The sequence below is a fragment of the Pan paniscus genome, chromosome 7 (genome assembly GCF_029289425.2).
Source record: "Pan paniscus chromosome 7, NHGRI_mPanPan1-v2.0_pri, whole genome shotgun sequence".
Classification (NCBI taxonomy): Eukaryota; Metazoa; Chordata; class Mammalia; order Primates; family Hominidae; genus Pan; species Pan paniscus.
In genome coordinates, this window is record NC_073256.2 from 19495407 (window position 1) to 19513280 (window position 17874).

Consider the following 17874-nt stretch of genomic DNA (forward strand, 5'->3'; position numbering starts at 1 on the left):
TTAGTATTACCATGAAGAGTCTAAGGATCTCAATTTCCTTTTCAGAAAGATATGTTAAAACTAATTAAGATAAAAAGAAAAGCAAAATCCAAAGTACATTTAATAGTAAATGCATTTCCAACTAGGTACACAGGCCCATTTGGAGTGGTTCTCCAAGCCAAAACCCTCATGCTCTCCTTTCCTGAGACCTGTCCTTACATTTACACAGTCATTATATCCTGAAGGACACACTTGATTAAGGGAAGTCTATCAGACTCCACTCCTGCACAAGTAGAGTGGACAACAGGGGAGGCTATCCCATCTCTATAAGGGATTGTGCCAGGACAGTAAATTAGCACCTAGAGGCACGTTCTATTGTGAATCACTGTTGGTAGTGAAGCCAGAAAACCCTTCATCAGACAGTTGAGGAAATGACCAGGAACCTCGCAGAGAAGAAGGCCCTGGAGTGTGGGGACTCCCAGCCAGTCCAGTGGCTCTGTTTCCTTGGGGTCCCACCAGGGGTCCTGAGTCACTGGTAGTAAATTTCCCGTTTTTGCACAATTAGCTCAGACATACGTCTATTACATTTTTCTAGGCACTAAGGCTACAAGAAAAAATGACAGTAAAAATAAGAAGAAGTAGATAATAACTCCTTGGAATATGAATCTGTTCATTTGGATCACTAATTGTCAAGAACTTTATAGGAAAGGACTAATTAGATATGTGAGCAGCATGCCATATAAAAGAAGAGTTTTTAATCAAAAGATATTTATCACAGTGAAATCTGAGAAAATATTCAGTATCACTGACTGAGTATTGCTCAAGTGAATGGTTGTACATCAATATGATGGTATTTTACAACTTTTATAAGTTTAGAAGAACATTTAAAAATCCAGGGAATTTTGTACAAGTGAAAAAGCATATTACATAAAATGATAATGATTTGATATACACACATCAATAGACAAGGAATATAAAAACCTTAAATACCATAAGGTTATTTATGAATAAGCACATGAGAAGTTCAGTGGATTTTCTTCTTTATACTTTGAACAACTTTCTACAATAAGTGTGCATTGATTTTTAATTGTGCAAAAAATAGGAGAGCAGACTTGGTAAAAATTGGTTTTCTGTTTGTCCAACAACATATAACCTACCTTCTTTTCCCATCTAGTATATATTCATCAAATTTCAATACTTTCCAAGCCTTAAAGCTCGCATCTTGTTTTTTGAAATGGATAATTTTTTGGTTTGTTTTGAGACGGGGTCTTGCTGGATCACCCAGGTGGGAGAGAGATTTACTTTCAAATAAATCTCTGTTTTCAAAAAAACATAGAGATTTTCAAATCTAGGCTTTGCCACTTACATACTGGGTGCTTTGACCGTGTTAGCCTGTCTGAACCCTCTTTTGAAAATTAGGAATGATATTAACTGAATGTAAGGATTATAAGTCAATTAAGTGAAATAATACATGTGAAACATCATACATACGCTTTACCTGTCTCAGGGAATGAAGGATAGGTATAAAAATATTTTGAACTATAAATAATTAATCACAAATTTCAACTGATTTGATTTTGCATTTTTAATTATTGAGAACAGTAAGTAAAAAAGAGATAGCTTATTCATGTTAAAGAATATAATAGACAAACTTGTGCTACTCTTTCTTCTTATACTAATCAATCACTTACTCAACACAATTGTAAAATTCACTAATAATCTTGCCTTTTACATTTGCTCCCAGTTGCTGAAATGGAAGCCTATTTTAACGATAGTAAGAAAAACAGTGACACTAACCAAGAACAATGGGACTCAGAAATCAAATATAGCGGCTTCCAACATGATTCTTCTGACCCTTACCCAGTTATCGAGCAACTCTAACATATTTACTACCTTCTATTATTATGAAGATTCAACTCATAAAGGGAATGGAAATATTCATTGTATGTTGTAAACAAACTTAATGAACAAGAAAGGGCACAAGGAATCTCAAATGAGAATAATGGCCGTAAACAAAGTGCTGCACGGGAGAAAATAAACACAAGTACACGTCTACTTACCACATGCATCATATCAAAAACTTAATCATGGCCAGGCGTGTTGGCTTATGCCTGTAATCCCAGCACTTTGGGAGGCAGAGGCAGGCAGATCACCTTAGGTCAGGAGTTCGAGACCAGCCAGGCCAACATGGCAAAACCCCATCTCTACTAAAAATACAAAATATTAGCTGAGTGTGGTGGTGCGTGCCTGTAATCCCAGCTACTCGGGAGGCTAAGGCAGGAGAATCCCTTAGAACTCAGGAGGCGGAGGTTGCAGTGAGTCAAGATCACACCACCGCACTCCAGCCTGGGGGAAAGAATGAGACTCCTTCTTTAAAAAAAAGAAAGAAAGAAAGGAAGAAAGAAAGAAAAACGTAAGCACACCATCACACCATGTACTTCACAGAGAAACTTCACAGGAAACAAAATCAATTAAATTTGAAAATTGAGTACAAGGAGGTGAAACGGTAAAATAAATTCTGAACATTCTTTTTAAGAAATTACGTTTCAAATCTGTTGGTGAGAAAAAAATATTTATTAGGTCGGTGCAAAAGTAATTGGAGTTTTTGCCATTACTTTCAATTTGCCATTACTTTCAATTTGCCGTTACTAATATTTATAGGTTTGCTAAAAGAGAGGTTGATTTCCCTTTGGGCCATAGCCACCTTGATTCTCAAAACGAACTCTATGAAGAAACTTACTGGATCATCTTTAAAAGCAATGACGTTGTTATAAACACAAATAAAAACGGCAAAGACTGCTGATTTTAAAACCTTATTTTCTCAATTCCACTGTTGTTTTATGAAGGGAGCTAACTGACAATTTTATCTTGTCTTGGATGACTCCGGTTGTGTCATTCACTTTTTCGTTACAGACGCTGTGTCAGAAAATTTGAGATGCCAAATTATGTGTTCTTCCCTACACTCAAGAAGAGAAGCAGTGCAAGGAACGTACTCTTCTTTCACCTTTGGAGTTAGTAAGGCTTTTCTTTCGGAGCTGTCTTGGATTTTCCTCTTGCCAAGCATGAGAGTGAAGGAATGCTTTCTTTTCAACGGCCCATTAAAACGAACATATATGCAATCATGCCGTTCCTGATTGATTGGATTCAGGACACCCTAACCCTAAATATGGCACTCTGACATTTGAGAAAACTGCAGAAGCAGGAAGGCCACTGTCACCTGCCCTTGCTCTTCTCCCCTGATGTAGGCCATAAGTAGGCCTTGTACGAGAGGGGGCCTCCCCATACCTAGAGAAAAGAAATATCCTGTCTCTGAAAACACGGGGGCACAGCGAAGAACCTGAGCAAACAGCCCCTGCTACATCCCTGCTGATTTATAAGCATTAGATCACAAGTCCTTCGTCCAGTCTCACGTCCCGACGTCTGGCTACCTCTTCAACAAAGCCATGCGTGAAATATACAAGTTAACCTGTTGCTCTGGGTTTTCATTTCCTTACGAAGGCTCATATTACATAAATTTGTAGGCTTTTAACTATTTTGTCATGGGGGCCTCAGCCATGAACCTAAGATCAGAAGAAAAGATCCTTCTCCTTCGCTTCAGAGACCCATTTGAAAGGTTAGAACCATGAAAGCTTCAAGGTGCATTGAGCTGCAGGGAGAGAAGGAAGGAGGCAAACCCTGAGCAGGCGATGGCCCAAGACCAGACAGAGGTGGGTTTCCTGGTGCTGGAAGAATGGAGACGCACTTGGAAGTGGAGGAGACACGTCTCCAGTCCTGAACGGCACACAGGGAGGTGGCAAGACCACTCATGATGCTGGCACATGGCACCAGCCAGCGAAATCCATGCACCCATGGCAGATGTCTTCTGAGGCTGAGCTTCAGGCGAGCCGGCCCCTGTGCAGGCTAACTCTGTGGTCGATGAGAGCTGCCATAGCACACAGACCATAGGCCAGGGAACAGCACCGCTGCCAGCCAGAGAGGCAGGGGTCTTAGTGTGAGCATCAGAGCCAAGGAAGGGGCTTTCGGATGACTGCACCTCCAGGCCCCTGATAGCCATACGATGCTGGCACTATCAGATGAAGGAGGAGAAGGAGCCTTACTGAGGACAGAGGATGGTTTGTGAAGACAGATGCATAGACGGGGAAGAGCCAGATCGAACAGGACTAAAGTACATTAAGTAACGTGATACAGCTTACAAATGTCATAAAAATACGTACTAGAGTGGAAAGAAAATGAAAAACTTTCAATGTTGATAATTTAGTCAACACTAAGTCCACCTGATCAATTTAGAAGCAAATTGTAGAAGAGATGCCAGAAGACACGACCTCTGGGAAGGTTTCTTGGTTTATTTGGGAAATAAGAAATTGCAGAAATTTTATAGGACCATCACAAGAATTTAACAAGAAAGGTAGTTACTCTGTATTTTCCCGGTGAATTATGAAGTGTTACTCACAGCTAAATCCGTGAAGGCTTAAAATGAGCTGCCGCTGTTTTTGATCTTTCAAGATAGCTAAACAGAAAGAGTCACCTCCCCTTTCCACACTAGGTTCTTCTTCTATTTCTGGTTCCCTCCTTTTGTCACCCTCCTTCACTAATGATTTCAGGGAGTGCATGCACAGACAGATACACACAAACACACATACATACACACACACACACACACACACACACACACTCATCTCCTGCATGCCTGTGTCAGGAGCCAATCTGGATAACGACATGTCATATGTGAATTGTGATGGCTGATGTTTCACATCCTAGACATTTAACTCTATCTGTAGCATCTTTCACTGCTTCTTGATTCTATCTGGTGTGTATTTCAAGTACCTACACTGTTCCATTTTTAGATGATATCTAATTGATTGCCCTATGGCTCAGTTCACTCTCTTACCCAGTTTTAAAGCTTTCTACATTCATGTAGAAATTGGAGGATTGTATGAGGTATTTGATTCTAAGGCTCTAAAGTATTTGATTCTAGGAGTTTTTTGTGAGTGTACGAGAGTCAAGATTCTTTGGGTTTTAAATATCAATTCTTATATCTTACGTCTTAGCTTCAGATACAAATTTCAATATGTATACTGATCTAACATAATGCATCTATCTCAAAAAACTGAAAAAGCATGCGCTTGGGATGCAGGTCAAGTGACCAGAACTAAAAAGCTGTAAGTGCCCAAAATAATGGACTATCAGGTTGAGCATGGCCTAATTAATGCTTTGACACCTGCTATACCAAACCAAGAAGGGTGAGCCATCTCCCCTGGTCCCTGCTGCCAGCAGGCGTAAGCACTTGTGTGGTGATAATAAGCAAGATGGATTGAACTTCATTAGAATACCAAGGAAAATTCTCCAAAATGGCTCTTAATTAAATGGTCTCCCACTAAGCAGCAGTCAGAGTGTGAACACTCCCTATATTTTATTCAACTGAATGTCATGTTGACTTCAAAGCCATTTGGGGGGGTCTTTACCTAAGAATAATGCTTCCTATTTACATAGTTCTTTTCATATGAGATTCGCGTAGCACTCCACAAATGTCATCTCATTACCTCATGCAGTGAGTCAATTACAGCACTGAGAAGATAACCCAAGACTCAAAACTCCCCATGCCTTGTGAGAACAGCTCTGTAAACATCGCAAGTGGTCTGATGTGATGCCTGTTGTAGACAGGGGAAATGAAGATTGACATAAATTCTATAACTCACGTCAGCGTCCTAACAGCACAAGAATGTGATTGTCCATTAAAGCATTGACTTTCTTATTTTTCAAGAAATGGTCATTTTCCAATTCTGGTATCAATTACCCACAGGAAGTTATAGGACTAAATTGTCTGTTCATATGAATACAATCTTCTGCTGTCCACATAATAACTTGCTTTATTCAAGATTGAATACATTTGCACCTGTATTGATGAATTTGTTCTCAACCCAACAGGTAAGTTATTGATCATATAATGCCTGAATTCAGCGAACGTAACAGGCCCCAAATCTGGAAATTTCAATAGGTTTATTCTTTTGTGTTCAGACCCTAGTGCGAGGTGATTTTGCATGTATTCCACCAAGCGTAACAGTACGAAAACACAGTTCACCAGCTCCCTAATTTTGGATATGCAGGAAGTTATATTTGGGTTTTGCTAGTCAAATACTTGATCTTCATAATGCTCATTTCCAGAATGATTTTTTTTCCACAGTGTAGAGTCATATTTGTCATCTAAAATTGTCTATATGTTTCATAAGAAAAAAGAAAACATGATTTAATGGGTATGCATTTATATTAGAAGGATTTGAGGGAAAAAAGGATTTTCTTTATGACGTATTTCTTGGATAACTTCTCAGAGAAGTTTTAAAGTATCATAAGGATTATTAAGAATATTCATGTTACAAAATATTTTTGAAAAGCTGAATAACACAGTTCAGTAAGATCTTTTCTAGTTGAGAGGATAGACAATGTGTAAGACAAAGACTGCATCTGAGGCACCCAAGTAATCTTTTTTGCCAAATGCCTTTGCTTTGGTTCCTGGCGAAATGAACTGCAGATCGTCTTTGGCTGCAGTTATTTCTGTACCTGATGACCTCTTCTATTAAAATGATGGTGGTTTAGGCTAACTCTATATGGAATTCATCTATGGGGTCACAATAGTCCCTTTCTGGTGCCTTTAATACTAGACTCATTGTATGTTTATATGAATGATTAAAACTACTATGGAGGTAAGAAGGAAAGCCTCCTTTAATACACAGCTACAAATGTTATCACTTTCTCCCCTGCAGGAAGTGGGCTGTATTACTGCCATAAGCGTAGTGCTAAAGAATCATAATTTAAAAATAAATAAATAAAGCAATGGGTTTAGAGAAGAGAATGGGTTTGAAGCACTGGTAACATTATACGGAGAAGAGTTACAAAGCCTTCTATAATTTGCTTTTCTATTTCAACAAATTCATGATATTGTGAAAGACTTATTACAATGCTCATAATTTAAGATTACCCTCACAGTGTTATTTACAAGTCAGTGCAGTTTTTTCTCTTTGCATGATTTTAGGCTGTGAAAATTTCTAGACCAACAAGTCTTAACGAAATTCCCCTTGCCTTCAATCCTGAAGAGGACGACATAACAGTTTAGTGACTAATTTAAGTAAAAAGCAGTGGAAAAATTAAAACAGCTACTTCCCTTCACCTATAGTTTTGAATGAGTAAATGGGGGAGTGTTGCTAACACATTCAAAATTTCAGAATAGTCAACAGCCAAAAAAGAAGAAAGTTGCAGAATTTAAGGAAATATCAAAATTTTTATTTTAAAAGTTTTAATGGGTAATATAAATTATGATATTTGAGTGGTATTTCTTGGAAAATCTATCTGTCATGACACGTTACACTTCAGAAAAAGGATGAATTCTAAAATATTATATTTTAGCAAAAAGCATGCTTGTTCCTCAGTCATGTGAATACAGTTATTCACACAATTAATCCTTTTGTGAAATAATCTCAGCATTTCAGCAGGATTTATGAATTGAATCATTATACTGCAGTTGTTTCACAGGGATCTGAAATATTGATATTATTATTTTATTTTTGAGACAGAATCTCCCTCTATCACCAGGCTGGAGTTCACTGGTGCGATCTCGGCTCACTGAAACTTCTGCCTGCCGGGTTCAAGCAATTCTGCTGCCTCAGCCTCCTGAGCAGCTGGGACTATAGGTGCATGTCACCATACCCGGCTAATTTTTCTATTTTTAGTAGAGGTGGGGTTTCACCATGTTGGCCAGGCTGGCCTTGCCCTCTTGAGCTCATGATCTGCCTGCCTTGGCCTCCCAAAGTGCTGGGATTACAGGCATGAGCCACTGTGACTGGCCAAAATTATTTTTACGCCGTGCTTTGAAACATGCACCTTTAAAATGGTACCTGGGTAATTTTAAATGAATTTTCCCCATCTTTATGACAGAATGAAATAGCAGAGGACGTTTTAACTGCAAGGGAAGGAAGTGAAGGAATCAAAGAATGTTACCAAAAGAAACTGAAAATCAGCAGCAAACTCCTAGGGATGGGCTGCTAAGCAGAAATTAAATGGGAAAGCCAACCTGTCAGCAGAATGAATAGGTGGAGAGTGTGAATTTCAGCTGTAAGCCTTAGTTTAATTTTCTTTCCTGATAACCTCTACCACAGGCTGTTATTTCAAAGTCACTGGGCCCACTCACCTAGATAGACACCTATTACGAAAGCAACCACCTTCTTGCAACATATTGAGTAATTATATTCATCTTGATAACATCCTTCTTGACAATTTTATCATTGATGGAACTCTCCGCCTGTGAAGGTTATTTGTATTTTTCCCCCCTTCTGACCTTACGTCCCATGAAGAGGGTTCTATAGAGCAAATACCATTTGTTATGTTATCTTGGGAAATGGCCACACTTCTCCTTCCAGGAACTGTGGCAAAAATTATTTTCTGCACTCCATCTATGCCTGTCACGTCTGCCTTGATGGAGTGGAAGGAACATCTACCTGCCTGCCTTAACTACGCTTATTTTCAACCCAATTTCCTGAAGGTCCAGGTACACTACATTGGGAATCTGTAGCTATCTAGCCCAGCAGTGGAATGCTAAATTTTAACCTTTAAATCATTGTTCAAATCTAACCACAGCAGATAAAGTCGAAGAGGTTTTAATGGGCCAGTGTTTTCACATTTCTCAAACACAATCCTGTGATTTGGCAGGTGCCATGAACTCAGTTTGGGGACATTTTCTCCTCACTCCCTATAATTAGTTTATGGCAAATAAACTGCAGCTCTCGTTTTATGAGCTCTCCTCTGTCTCAATCCATCTTCAGTGCCCTCTTGTACAGGACAGCTCAGTCCTACCATCCTGAATTATGATAATGCGGGGCACACAACCTACCCTACAAATGGGACTTGCTGTATGCTGAATACCTCTGGCACACTGGTACTCAGCCCAGGGGCTCTACCTGTTGAAAACCTGCCCCCTGTCCCTGCTGGAAACCAGCAGCCCCTGACCTGACCTCACAGGGAAATCACGGCTACTGACCGACTTCACTCAAGTCCTCTGCAAGCCACTCCCAACAGTCAAGTCTTAAGATGTATGTTTTCTTAATTATGAGAAAGGGAGAAACTCGTTAAAGGAAATTTAAAAACAAAAAACGAATGTATTAAAAACAAAGTAAAACAACAAAACAAAACAAAAAATTGAGGTTCTGCTTCCCAAACACATATCCCGGTTGCTTTTCGTGGCCAGGTTTTTTAAACAGTAGACCATCCTTGAAGCTCCTGGCTATGGTGGACCACATGGGAGTTGAAGGGGTTGATAAAAGGAAAATATCTAAGACATAATGTCTGAGTTAAAGAACAAGGAGCAGCCACATGAAGAGGGCCGGGAAGACTGTGAACCATGGGTGAGAGCGTTTCCAAGGATTCTGCAGGCAAAGCCATGTGGGGTCCGTGAGGCTGCAGCAGACAAGGACTGACCAACTGTCCTGGTTTGCTGATGGTCACCACTTTATAAATGAAAAGTCCTGCAGCCTGCAAACCCCCTGATAACGTGCAAATCAGGATGATCTCACATCATGCCTAATTCTAGTTCCTATTGTTTCTTATACGGGCCCTCCCTGGAATTCTCAAATTTTTAAATTTCTACCATAGCAGTCATGAACCACTTTCTTATCACACTGTCAGGTGCTAGACAAGACTCTATGGTATTCTTCTGACTTAATTGCTTAAACACTGACCAGATTTCCAGTTTTGCCTCATTGACAGTGGGCCAATCCCCAAGAGGCCACCTGCCTTATTGCTGCCATGGTTCCTGGAACAAGGGTCATCATGGGAAAATGTCAACTCCTGTCCAGAGGCCAATCTTCTCTGGGTGCTGTGATACTGAATACACTACACAGCTTTCTTCTCCACGTCCTCTCGGAAGTTCCCAGGGCCCACTGGAATCTTCTGAGTGTCAGGGTTGCTCTACCTTCAAGCTCCTCTTAATTCCTTAATTTGGCCAGTGTTTGAGTAATGAAATGTGAGACACCATGCTCACCCCTTGGGTGACGGCCATGAGCAAGAAATGTTCTCTGCCAATAACAAGTTCAAGGTTCATGGAGAGGTACATAGGGAAGAAGGAATAGCAAAGGCATCATAACTTTGTATAATGTGATACAGGGATGCATGATGCATCTTATGTGATCAGAGTGGAGAAAACAGCTGGATGGCAGGAGGACTTCCTGGAGGTGTGTTCTGGATTTGTCAGCCTCAATATTCCTAACTTGTTTAGCTCTTGAATCTCATTCTTCTCTAACTATGTGGGGACATTAGTCCTATACTGTTCCTCTTTTTTCACTTGAGTCTGCTTCTTTAATTTTACATTTTTTTATCTTAAGTATGTATCAATCAAAACAGCCCATTAGGCAGAGTGGTATTGAGGTAAAACAACGGGATTTTTCTCCTTCCATTTTTTCAAATGGGTGATCTTTCATTTTAGTATTCATTTTCTCACAACTTATTCTTTTAGAGATGAGGTCTCCCTACACTTCCCAGGCTGGAGTACACTGACTATTCATAGATGTGATCATAGCTCACTACAGCCCCAAATTCCTCGGCTCAAGCCATTCTCCTGTCCTACTCTTTTTAACTCTTCTATTTTCTAGGTTTTCTTTTAACACTAATATCACAGTTTGCAGTTATTTTCAAAGGTCACAAATGGTTTCTTTATTGTCCATGTGTCATCACACACTTCAAATTCAGGGAGCTTCTGTGAAGGAAAATAAATCTCGGGACCCCCAAATCACTAAGCCAAAGGGAAAAGTCAAGCTGGGAACTGCTTAGGGCAAACCTGCCTCCCATTCTATTCCAAAAAAAGACAGCTTCTAAGATAAAAATTGCTACGTACCTCCTTCAGGATTTGTCCACGGGAATTTCCCTGTGGACAAAAGACAGAGCTCAAAGTCTTCCTTCTGCTCTCTGAGATAAATGCGTACTTGATTGCTTCCTTTGCAAAGACTAATCAGAAACTCAAAAGAATGTAACAGCTCATCTCTTATCTACCTATGACCTGGAAGCCCCCTCCCTGCTTCAAGTTGTCCTGCCTTTCTGGACCAAATCAACGTATTTTTTTTTTTTTTTTGAGACGGAGTCTCGCTCTGTCGCCCAGGCTAGAGTGCAGTGGTGTGATCTTGGCTCACTGCAACCTCTGCCTCCCAGGTTCAAGTGATTCTCCTGCCTCAGCCTCCCAAGTAGCTGGGGCTATCTATAGGCATGTGTCACCACGCCAGGTTAATTTTTTTTTTTTGGTGGGGGGGTATTTTTAGTAGAGACGGGGTTTCACCATATTAGCCAGTATGGTCTTGATCTCCTGACCTCATGATCTGCCCACCTCAGCCTTCCAAAGTGCTAGGATTACAGGCGTGAGCCACGGTGCCCGGCCCAATGTACTTCCTAGATATATTGATTGATGTCTCATGTTTCCGTAGTATGTGTAACACCGAGATGTGCCCAACTACCTTGGGCACATGTCATCAGGACTTCCTGAGGCTGTGTCACGGGACTGCGCGTCCTGAACCTTGGCAAAATAAACTTTCTAAATTGACTGAGACCTGTCTCACATATTTTGGGTTCATACCTCTCAGCCAAATTTTCATCTTTCAGAGATTTTACTCCAAAATCCAATCTGTAGCCAAAGAAGCTTCTCTAAAGCACTATGAACATACAGTTTCTAGGTTCTTGTACCTTTCACAGCTTACATTAAAATACGAAGGTATTAAAATACCACGTGATTAAGCTCCCTTTACTTATCTGTCATCTTCCCCCTGCCCCCTTGTGGGAATGTTCTTAACTAACCAAGCTGGCCTACTCATCACCACTGAAGCCTGGGGTCCGAACTTCGACCACCGTGACTTATCAAATACTCATCTTTGTACATGGAATACACATAGTCTTTATTTCTCGAAGTTATTTTTGTCATTTCCCTTCCTATGGAAAGCTTGCCTATCTTCTGAAGGTTTCCCTGAGCACTGCAGTTCTACCAAAACCTCTCTCCCTGACCCCGTACAGCCTTTATAGTCTGCACTCCTGACACTGGAATAACTTCATTCAGCCTACATCCATGCTTGAGAGTGAGCACTGGCCCCCATTCACATGTGTTATTTACACACATATGACTGAATTTGAAAATTGTTAGTCGCGAATGACCAGTGACATTTGTTAAGATCTTATGTCGACTCGGTTGTTGCCTCTCTTTTATCATTTATCTCGATACCCTACAATATGTTAAAGGATTTCATTTTTTAGAGCAGTTTTAAGTTCACAGAAAAATGAAGAGGAAGATACAGAGGTTTCTCATCTGTCCCCTATCGCCCCCACACACAGCCTCCCCCACTTTCAACATACCCCACCAGAGAGAGGGGTGCATTTGTTACAACCTATGGACCTAGGTTGATACATCATTATCACTCAAAGGACAGTTTACATGAGGATTTACTCTTACTGTTTCATGTTCTATGGGTTTAGACAAATTTATCGTGATATGTATCCCCGATATAGTATCATACAGCCTCTAGAATATTTTTACCTGGGCAATTTAATTTTAAAATAATAAACAGAGGATCATCTAGACTGGTGGCCCACCACTCTTTTGAACATGAGAACCCCTATGTATTTGCCAAATTTAATAACATTTAAAATTACCATAGGATCTACATGAAAGCAGGCTGTGGTTAGAGACTTGGGTTCTGGAGGGAGAATGCCTGTGTTTAATCCTGGCTTATTGCACGTTAGTCAGGAGACTTTGAGGAACTTACAGAATCTCTATCTTATAAACATGGATTTTAATGGTATCTGGTTCATGATCAATCAGCAGCCTTCAACAAGGATAATGCCATGAAGAATTCAGAGAACAGTTTTTGTTACATGAAAATCATTCAATAAATGTTTTAAAGCCAGTGCACATGTATGCATATAGGATATGTTATTTTCAGTCTATGGACATGACAGATACCATACATACACATGAGAATTCAATAGTTGCAGAAAATCAAAAGCACTCTGTGTCCACTTATTGGGATATTTGGTAACAATAACTTTCAAAGACTCTTAGATTATTGTTTAGTTCATCTACTATAAACTAAGACCTACCTCTATAATATGCAGAATTTTAACTCTTTATCACTGAAACATCCTGCTTCTCCTATTTCTCTAAATCAGAGTCAATTACATTTGTTTATTAAAGGGAACAGAGGGACGGGAACTTCAGAGATCTGTAGAGGAAAGCAGGTCTTAAACATTATCCTACCCTGGAAGCCCATAATATTTGCGGAGGCTACAGAATCATATAGGAATAACAGTTAATTTCCCCCTTATTACCCAGATTTATTATCTAAACAACATATTTCATACGTTTTTTCATTTATCTGGTTTCTCTTTTATTGTTGTCTTTACCCACAGAAAAGGTATGACCCACGAAGGCAAGGACTATATCTATTTCACTAGTACCCAGAATAATGCCCAGCACCTAACATGGGTGTCCAATGACTGAAGGATTGCATCAGTGAATCTATGTTTACACAAATTCATTAAATTTCATTCCACAAAAATCACAAAATGTAAGTAGTGACAGAGCTGTAAACTTAGCTCTTGAAACTATGAATTCAAAAAATCAGGGCCAGGTTCAGTGGCTCATGCCTGTAATCCCAGCACTTTAGGAGGCCGAGCTGGGTGGATCATGAGGTCAGCAGTTCAAGACCAGCCTGATGAACATGGTGAAACCCCGTCTCTACTAAAAATACAAAAATTATCTGGGCATGGTGGTGCGTGCCTGTAATCCCAGCTACTCAGGAGGCTGAGGCAGGAGAATTGCTTGAACCCAGGAGGGGGACGTTGCAGTGAGCCGAGATCGCGCCACTGCACTACAGCCTGGGCAACAGAATGAGACTCAGTCTCAAAAAAATAATAATAAAAATAAAAAAATCAGAAAAAATCATTCTACTTATTTTTGATTCTAGAACAGAACCTTGCTGTAAAGGCCCTTAGAACATATAGCAAGACAAGATGAAAACAGGAGAACCACCTGGACTTAGTCATCATTGCCCTTCTCACCAAAAGTTGCATTCTGAGAAATATTTATGATGCTGTCATTTCTGCTTGATTTTAAGTGGCTACTTTACATGCTAGCAAAGTAGTTTATTTGGGCATGCTCATATTTGCTTACAGAGGCAAGTTCAATATGTAAAAAATTTGGCAGCTATTAGGTATAACATATTCCTTTGGCTTTAGGTGGAATTCTGTGTCCTGTATTGTTTACTCAATTGGGGAATGTTGACCATAGCAAAACAATTATAGTATTCAAGTGACTATTGACTAGAGTTCAGTCAATAAGTTCAACATTATAAGGCCAAAGGCAATTAAGCAGGGACTGATATTAGTGGCTGGTTACATGATTTCCCTGGACAGTTTTAATTACTGGATATGAGAGTTCTGAAATATGTGGATTAGTTAATAGCTCAAAGTAAAAAAGGAAAGCATTAGTCATTTGGCATTATAAACTGTGATAAAATACACACACATTCTCATTCTGTAAGCAAAAAACACTCAGCCATAATTTCAAAATTAGTAAACTGCTTGATATTTGTAACATCTTACATAATATGTAAAGGACCATTTTTAGTTTAAGAATAACGTAGACTGCCAACCATGTTTAAAACATTGGTCCTGTCAAGACAAATAGTGATGCTTAAATGTAAGTATTCATTACCATCTAGATCTTACATCGAACACTTAATATGTCCATAGATGAAACAAGATTATATAATTGGAAGGGTTCATCAAAATATTAAGTGAAGTTCCAAAACATGTCAAATATAAATGAATTCCCAAATCTGTGAACACTTTTGCTTTGAATACTGGGTTTTTTTTTTTTTGGAATTGAACATAATATTATATGCCACAACTTTCTGCATCTTCATCTGTATTAATGTAATTAAGTAAGCCCTGGTTCTTCATCAGTATTAAACATTTTAGTCAACATGAAGAGCTGAGTGGAATGCTGTATAAAGGCTCGTTTCAAATGAGTTTTTGATGAACAACAGCTCATGGAACTTAAAGATGATGTCCCAAAACAGATGAACTGGTGAATGCATCAGAGAAAGAAGGCGAAGGTTTCTGAGGACCTCCAAAGCTCTGTTCTGCATAAAACAGGCTTGGTGTGATTCGCAAACTTTCATGCTTATGTTCTCATAAGGCAGTTGGGATAGAAAACCAGCTCAGGTGTGTGTTAGGCCTAAAGAAGTCCACATACAGGGAAGTTTATTTTTGAAACAGGGACAGATTTAAAGATAACTGTTTTTATACAATGGAAATGATGGAAATTTTTTTTTTTTTTTTTGGTTCTAAGGAGCAGGAAGTTTAATAGGCAAGAAGGAAGGGAGAAGACAGGAAGAGAGAAGGAAGAAGCCCCCCTCCCTCTGTACGGGGGAGCGTTTTCCTTCCACCTTCTCCCTTCCTTCTTACCTACTAAACTCTCCGCCCCTTAAAAAAAAAATTCCACCATATAAAAACAGTTCTAGCTTCTTATAACCTGAGACTGATTTAGCTTTCAACCAGGAAAATCCTAACCAGTAGGGTTACTTCAATACATTTTGGCAATCCACCTCTTAAACATGTGCATACCCTCCCAAAACACACACACACACACACACACACACACCAATTTCACCGTCTAACGAACACGTCAGGATTATCACTGCCTTGCCATGGTCATGCTTTGTGTCTCCACTATCTATGCCTTTCATTAACTTAAAGCTTGTCCACAGTTCTGGGAAAATATGTGCTTTGACGTAGATGTCCTGCTAGAGTTTGAGGTCTTTGCTTTCCCGTTACTCAATCATTTACCTGGATGATGCCAGATTTGGAACAATTAATTCCATGTTTCACTCTGGACCTCTCAAAGCCTGCTAAGTATGTGAAGTTAATACTCAAATGTTTTCCTTTGCTTAAAGGATAACTTTCAAAGAGTTTATTTGCAATTACACTCCTCTTTCTATACCAACAGTACCTCTCTGTTTCTAGCAGAGTGCTTTACTTCTCCTAATACTCCATAAGAAAATTGTCTCCAAACCTTACTCATCTGAGAGTACCCACAACTCACACCTTGTACTGATCACTCTATCATCCTTTAATGCCTGTTTTATTGTCAACACCCAGGTTCAATGTCATATTCTGTAAAGTCTCCCCCAAATCCATCTGTGCTAATGAGAAAGTCAAAGCTGTACATCGAACACTCAGTTTATGTTCTTTTCTGTCTTATTAACTCTTCTGTGTGGATCCTTTCTTTCTAATTTAACCAATACAAATATAAACATCAGAGCTCTTGGCATTTATTTGTTGAGATATGAAACCACAAGCCAGATAAAAATTTAGAACATTTTAAACAATGTCATCATCCGTAGACATGATTTTTAAAAATCTCCCAGACAATTTATGAGGTGTTAATTTCTACTGTGATTCATGGAAAGCAGTGTTTCATGATTAGTTTGTCAGGGAAGGATATCGTGCTTGAACTCACCTAAAGAATGAACAGGTCTTGCCAATGCAGAGAGTAAAAGTGAGATTGGCAATACTGCGAGGAAGAACAAGAGACAAAGTTTTTCAGATATAATGGAATCCTTTGAAAGATTAAAATTCCTATCTGGACACACAAGATAGGATTAGAATAAGACAGGCTTGGATTCTGTAATTCTCTCTCATTATAATACATGGCTTCAATTTCTTCATCTTGCTAATCTTAGAAAGCTTCACAAAGAGCCATGAAGGAGAAACCACTGAGTCATTTTCCTAATGAGATGAAGGAGCTCACCACAGAGTCATTTTTCTAATAAGTGGTGAACTTTTTGTTTAATTTTTATTTTTAACTGACCTTTCAAGACCTATTCAGTTCATGTTTATGAAACTAAATCTTGAAATCTTAGAAAAATAATAAAACCAAGCAAAGAAATCAAACAAAAACCTCTTGTTTTCTAGCAGGAAAGGTGAAATTCAAATTTTGTGAGTATTATAAACCAACGAGAATGTTTTAAAGGATTATTTTATTATTAATCTATTATTTATAATACATATTATAAACATATTATTTGTTATCAACCTGATCATTTGCTATACTTTGCTTTTACAAGTTTTATACTTATAAACATGTAGGTTTACTTTGTGATACCTCATGGCTTGGAAACAACCTGCATATTCATTAAATTTAAAACTATAAAACTATGCATGTTACAATGAAAAGGTGTCTAATAGAGAGACAAGATATTTCAAAGGATGAAAAACTTAAGTGTGGTTTGCTTAAGGTCTCAATTAGTGAAATAATTGGGTATCATTAACAGAAACAACTGACTCAATGTATCACAAAAAATGAAAGTAATTGGAAACATAAAGAGAATATACTATATTCTACCTGCATATGATATTCAGAAACTCACAAAACTATATCCATAAAATCAGCACATTTTATTATATGTAACTTATGCTGCAATAAAAATGGTTAACAAATAAAGGGAAAGGATATTTCTGTAGAACGGATTAGAGCATGAAAAAAAGGTAACAGCAAGAATAGGAAGAAAGGATGAAGAACAATAGACCTACAGTGCTGCTGTTACATGGAGAACAAAACCAGAAGATTTCACAGGAGCAGAGAACACTGTGGAAGGTATCAAGTAACCTTCGGTCTCCTGCATGTACATACTTCTAATAATATGTGAGTTTAGGAGCTGGGGTTTATCGGTGAACGGGAGGCAAAGTAGTGAACAAAGTATGAGTACATAAAACATCTAACAGATGAGTTTTATTGAAATTAAGGGTAGAGTTAGGATGAAAGGTGAATGTTGCAACTCCTTCAAAAATTCGTTTTCTACACAAAGCTGTGGGCTC

The 17874-nt window shown here is 38.9% G+C and overlaps 1 protein-coding gene across 2 annotated transcripts in view; it reads right to left on the bottom strand.

The window, feature by feature from the left end:
• CSMD1 (CUB and Sushi multiple domains 1) overlaps positions 1–17874 on the bottom strand; it is a 2070470-nt gene that overhangs the window by 1762060 nt on the left and 290536 nt on the right. The window lies entirely within an intron of this gene.